The sequence below is a fragment of the Balaenoptera ricei genome, chromosome 5 (genome assembly GCF_028023285.1).
Source record: "Balaenoptera ricei isolate mBalRic1 chromosome 5, mBalRic1.hap2, whole genome shotgun sequence".
NCBI lineage: Eukaryota > Metazoa > Chordata > Mammalia > Artiodactyla > Balaenopteridae > Balaenoptera > Balaenoptera ricei.
The window spans coordinates 16,425,942-16,432,459 of NC_082643.1; the positions used below are offsets into that span (position 1 = coordinate 16,425,942).

Consider the following 6,518-nt stretch of genomic DNA (forward strand, 5'->3'; position numbering starts at 1 on the left):
AAATATTTTAAACAGGTGTAAAAATGTGGATTCAATTAATGCAGAACACCCTGTGGTTTTTATCCATAAATTGCAAAGCAAATGTTTTTGCTGGTCAATTTATATGCTAAACTACAATTTCAAACCACCATTACTTTGGTAAGCCAACTGTGCATCCCTTTTACAGATCCCTGTTTTAAAGGCAATGGGTACTATGTTCAATCTTTGCCTATCTATGTGGGAGCAAGTCAGACCAGGACTGTGAATCTGAATGTGACCAGCAGGCATTGCTGTTGCCCTGCTCAGGTCCCCTTTGAGGGCTCTTTCACCCGTCTCTCAGCTGCTTGAGTGCTGACTGCTAGCAGCTTGCAGCTGCCTCTTCTCTCGAATATTGCCCTCTGCTGATGGGAACTGCTTGGCAAAGAAATAATCTAGGGAATTATGCTCCCCTTCCACGTCTATGCAGCCTATGACCAATGACTTACTGACAAGCGTGAAAAAAAGGCGGGGCCCTTGCTTCAAGGTGGGACAATTGAGTGGCACCATTCCCACTCCAGGATTCCCTATGAAATGACACAGAGGCCAGACTTCACCTGCATCCACATCTGTGCTTAGCTCTTCCCTGACTTATTTTGCTTCCTTCACTTGCTACAGGTGTCATCCAGACCACTTCTTCAAAACATCACTTGCCCAAGATTCTATTTCTCAGACTATGCTTGTAGTGAATATGATCTAAGACAATGCTGTGTTCTTACTGAAAAAAAAAATTAGAGTCAGTTGACATTGAAATGAACTTTTATAGTGTAAAGTGTAGGAAGTTCTAGATGATTATAATTTTGTACATTCATTCATAATAAGATTTTTCCTACCAATTTCATTGAGATACAATTGACATACAGCACCGTATGTGTAAGGTATACAGCATAGTGATATGACTTACATACATCATGAAATGATGACCACAGTAAGTTTAGTGAACATCCATCACCTCACATGAATACAAAATAAAAGAGAAAGAAAAAATATTTTCCCTTGTGATGAGAACTCTTAGGATTTACTGTCTTAACAACTTTCATATATAACACAAAACAGTGTTAATTACATTAATCATTTTGTACATTATATGTCTAGTACTTATTTATCTTAATTTTAAAAAAAATGTGCTCAGAATATTGCTTTATTTCTTAGTCCTAGTCTGTTTGCATTTAAAATCAATGTAGTGGCCAACTGAAAAATAAAAATGAGATTGCTTTTAAAATATACTTTCACAAAAGTTGCATTTTTACCGTTAAAAGAAAGTTTATTCTTTTCTCACCATAAGAGTAAGGGAATTTAAGAACACCAAATAAGATTGTCAAATTTTTGGAGGATGTGTATAGTTTAGTAGTTAGAATCAACAAAGAATGTGAAGAAAACTCAATTTGTTCCATAAGTGTGCTGGATTCCTTACTGTTTTTCTCTGCTTAAATGATATTGACGGGTGTCCTTATTGAAGAGGAAATAAGTATGTGCTTGGAGCCTCACAGACAACCATTCATCATTCTCTCATGCAAAAGACAGAAGCCCTGTACCAGCACACAAAATCCGAAGGCAGCTACAGTAACAGAAAATCAATAGACTGTATTAGAAAACTCAAAGGCTAATCAGAGCCCAATCTCCAGGCGCGATGTACTCCAAGAGAAGCATTGCTTTAGGACATAACTCAATTCTCTGAACACCACAGACTACAGGTTAATTCAAGCATTTAGGGGGAAAATGAGGGTCTTTAAAATATACATTTTGTTCTTTATTGCCTCCCAAAGAAACTTCAGTGCAGTACTGTAATGAATAATGATAACATACATTCTTAAAAACTGATGTTAGCTCAATCATTATGCCCAAATAGAATGAGAGGCCCTGCTGTGTAAAGAAATGAGATGTCATTAGTAAGCAACATCTCTGCTAAAAGGAGGATGCATGTTGTTACTTGTTAAACACACTATTAATATCTGTAAAGGTAAATGACGATTGGCTCTTTACTTTCATAAACAGCTGAATTTGCTGTCACATTTTAACTGATCCTGAACCCTAAGTGAAGATAGAGACTCAAATTGAAATTTACTGTGTGAAAAATTTCAAGTAAGTTGAAATTGATACTATATAATAAAAATGCATTTAGGTTAAACTATTCAAAAATACCAGGCTCTGAAAAATACCTAAATATTTTGCACTGGTGTAATGCTTTCCCCCTTGGGAACTCAAAACATTTTGGTATATATCATATGGCAGTTTTTCTAAATTTTCTCTACGCTAAGTAGAATATAGTCTTAATTCAAGTATTTTTTTTTTTTTTTTGCCATTGTGGGAGTATAGAATTTATTCAAGAATTTTACCAGCAATATAGGTTCATAGTATTTCTACCCTCTTTGTTCTTCCTATGTATTTTTAACATTTTGTTAAGTCTTCAAGAATAGGTTTGCTTTTTCAGATAAATTTATCATATCTCAGCACAATCCCGAATTGCGTATAACAAATTCTTGTTTCAGTATTAAAGGGACATTTATGTTTTAATGAACCTCTGATTTCATCTTAGGTTAACAACTTGAATTTAAATATTGCATAAATATATGTACTTATTGTAATAAATGAAATGTCAAGGTCAATTTGAATCTAATAATCCTAACAAAATAAAGTAACATCATGAAAAGTGAAGCCCTGCTTGGAAACAAAAGCTAATTAAGAGGTTTTTAATGCCCCAGAGAGAGAAGTGTACAGAGAGGAGTCATAGCTAGTTTAAGACTGGCAACTCTGTTGCATGTGACAGCTCATTCACCTGTCCCACCCAGACACAATCCAGCATCTGGGCTGATAATTATTAGACTTCAGAACACTTCTTGGAAATTGTCCATGTATTAGAGTGCTTACAAAAGCAGGCCTTCTGGAATTACTGTAGTTTTATATATTAATAAATGCTTTATCAATATGCATATATTTCTTTACCTCTGAGTTACAGCTATTTCGACATGCCAAAAGAGGAGTGCTGTAGATTTAAAGAAATATTTTTACAAAAGATCATTCTTTTTGTTTTCCTTTTGAAGACAGATATTATAATTTATAATGCCAATATTTAAAATTCAAAATACATTACTTCTGTGGAATAATACTGGTGAATAAATTCTCATAAATAAAATAAGTGAAAGGATCTAATTTTAGCATAAACTTTAAAAATATTTTACCTTCTGTTTACCATTTAGCAACTTTGAGATGTCTTCTTTTTAAAGATTTTTAAATAAAATTTTCAGACATGTTTATGTCCATAGTATCCTAATACAATATGCATTTTGAAAAACTATATTTAGTAAGTGATTCTCTAAGGTGAATAAGAAAAGACTAATTTGAAGCTTCAATGCATAGTTTTCTGAGTAGATTGTACTGTACACTGAAAATGGTTGATTTCGTGTTCTTTTCTAAGAGCAAATGTGTTCTATTTATCGAGGCACTCCTACCATTCTGTAACCTTGGATAAGTCACTTCAGTGTGTTCATTGTAGAATCTCAAGACATTCTATCAACTGTAAACATCTTACTAGACAAAAGTTTGGAAACACATTTTTACAGACACATTTATATACTGCAGTGTGAAGTTATTTCTCAAATCTTCCTCCAACTCTATTTTCTCGCATCACATAAAATCCATGTCCCATAGTCTTTAGCAAAGACATAGTTTTATAGTCTATGTGTCCTTTTAGGTTCTAGAAATCTTCAAATATTCACAATTTGTTATTGAAAAATCTTTTAGATACAAAAAATAGGAACCAAATTTAAACTGGGAGACTGTACAGTCCATGGGTTCAGTCACTGCTAGATTCATGAAATCAGTGACATCAAGGCCAGATTCTCTTATACTCAAATTCTCTATTCATACAGTTGATAGAAAACCTGCTGGCAGGACCAGACTTACATCCTAACAGCTTATCAGTGCCAGTATGAAAGGGACATTGAAGAGCAATGAAAACATGTCCTTGGAAGAACTCTGGTCTAATTTTGTCACAAATATTTGTTGAGTAATGAATCCCCATCTCTTCCCTGTATCAGTTACTGCGTCTTAGGGTTGATGAACTCTGATTTACTGCACCTGTATAATGGCCTCAAAACCATGAATGGGGAGTGATGGGGTCCGCTCTACATAGATAAGTTTTCACAAAAATAAATGGTTCTGCTTTTAGAATAAAAAAGGGTATAATGGGTGTTGAACATCACAAAACAATAGATATCAAAACTATTAGATTTCCTAGGACCTGATAATAACTTACATGTTGGCTTTTCCCCCATTATTAAGAATCCATTGAGCAAAACATCTTAATTGACAAGAATCTCATCTGTCAAACAGCAGAAGAACTAGTTCCTATCAGGAGAGCCATGAAAGTGTATGACATTGAAGTTGATACTCTATATAACTATAGTACAAACAATCTATCATATAAACAGCTATTTTTCAGATTATCATCCAAGGGTGATACCTAAAGAATATAGTTTTGTTCTTTTAAAACATGATAGTTTTTAAGATTAATTTTAGCATATAAACCCCTATCCTTTTCATTTCTTTACAATTTATCCATTGATGAACCTGGGCTATTTGATATAAAGAATTTCCCACAGTCTGGATTTGGCTATTTTTATATGCGCAACATAGTTCAAAATGTGCTTTTTTCCTTCGCATTTTCAGTATACTGGCAGCTGAATATAGAGACCTGATCAGACTCAGGTTCATTTCTTTGGCAAGGTTATAAATGGCTGTTCATCAAGAACAGGGACAGACAATGTCTGATTTTTTTTTTTTATTGCATTTTTATTTATTTATTTTATTTATTTATTTTTATATTTATTTTTGGCTGTGTTGGGTCTTCGTTTCTGTGCGAGGGCTCAAAAATATGGAACGCTTCATGAATTTGCGTGTCATCCTTGCGCAGGGGCCATGCTAATCTTCTCTGTATTGTTCCAATTTTAGTATATGTGCTGCTGAAGCGAGCACGTCTGATTTTTTTTTCCCTCATTTTTATTTGTGCTCAATGCCCACATCCATTAATTCATCGGGGCTGCTAAATGGTGATATTCTATTCTATCATTTTTTTTTCAATTATTGCTTGGTATACTTTTATAAAGACACATTCCCCCACACCTATTATTTGCCTATCTATTGGTATAGTTCTTATAGAAACAGCAGTATCAATGTTTGATTATTTTACTCTATTTACCAGTCTTCAGAAAAATAAACTGTTTCTCTATTATGTTGGACAGTTTATATGTTAACTTGAGTAAGCTACAGTCACCAGTTAGTCAAACGCTTATCTTGTCATTGCTGTGAAGGTATTTTATAGATGTGATTATGATCCATAACTAGTGACTTTAACTGAAGGAGATTATCCAAGATAATCTGGGCGGGCATAAATTAATTAGTTGAACAGCCATAAATTAATTAGTTGAACAAACCTTCAGAACTGAGGTTTCCTGAAGAAGAAGAAATTCTGCCTGTGGCTAGCAGCTTCAGTTCATGTGCAAGAGTTCTAGCCTGCCCTTGTTGATAACCAGTCCTTTGGATTTTAAATTGGCCTTAGAAGCCCCACAATTTTATGTCAATTCCTTTCCATAAATCTCATTTTATATATATAACATATATTTCTGATTCTGCTTCTCTTGTTGAACCCTGACTGACAACAGATTTTTAGTAATGGGGTGGTTTTGGAGGAATAGCATGATAAGGATGAGTTTTCTAAACTGGTTCTGGGTTTTGCTGAACTGCTTCTCTACTCTGCTTAGATTCCAAAGACTAATGACTCTACTATTTTCAGTGGTAAAAATGGCACTTGTAGTCCAAGGCATGATTTGGCAATAGAGATAGACAAAATATCACCTTGAATACTCTTAACCAAATACGTAACGAAGGGAATGTTCTACATGACCATGTATTTGATGCTTTAGAATATTGTAGTCAAGCTAAGAGGATAATATTTCTCCTGACTGTGCTGAGAAAAGTAAGGAAAGGAAAGGATTATTTCAGGGTTTCAAATTCCCAGGTTCAGCTGAGTATAAATGACCTGAAAGCTTCTGTATCTGCCTTGAAAGAAACCTTTATCTCCTGTTGCCACAAGGCTGAGATTTCTGAAAACAAAAGTCAGAATCTCAGAGAAACAGACAGTAGAGTGGTGGTTACCAGGGCTTGGGGGTGGGGAAAATGGGAAGATACGGGTCAAAGGGTGAAACTTCTAGTTATAAGATTAACAAATTCTGGGGATCTAATATACAGTATGATGATTATAGCTAATAATATTGTATTATAGGTTTGAATATTGCTGAGAGAGGAGATCTTCAATGCTTTCACCACAAAAAAAAGAAATGGTATTAATAATTATATGATGGCATGGTAATTATGTGAAGGTGATAATCTTCTTGCAATATATAAGATGTATCAAATCAACATGTTGTAAACCTTAAACTTACACAATGTTATATGTCTATTATATCTTAATAAAGCTGGAAACAAAAAGTCAGAGTCTCATTTTG

At 34.2% G+C, this 6,518-nt stretch overlaps 1 non-coding gene across 1 annotated transcript; it reads right to left on the reverse strand.

Annotated features, from left to right (window-relative positions):
* Window positions 1–4,882: 4,882 nt before the first annotated feature.
* LOC132366815 (U6 spliceosomal RNA) lies at window positions 4,883–4,989 on the reverse strand. Its single transcript, XR_009503538.1, has one exon. It is a non-coding gene; the product is annotated as a U6 spliceosomal RNA (small nuclear RNA).
* Window positions 4,990–6,518: the final 1,529 nt, after the last annotated feature.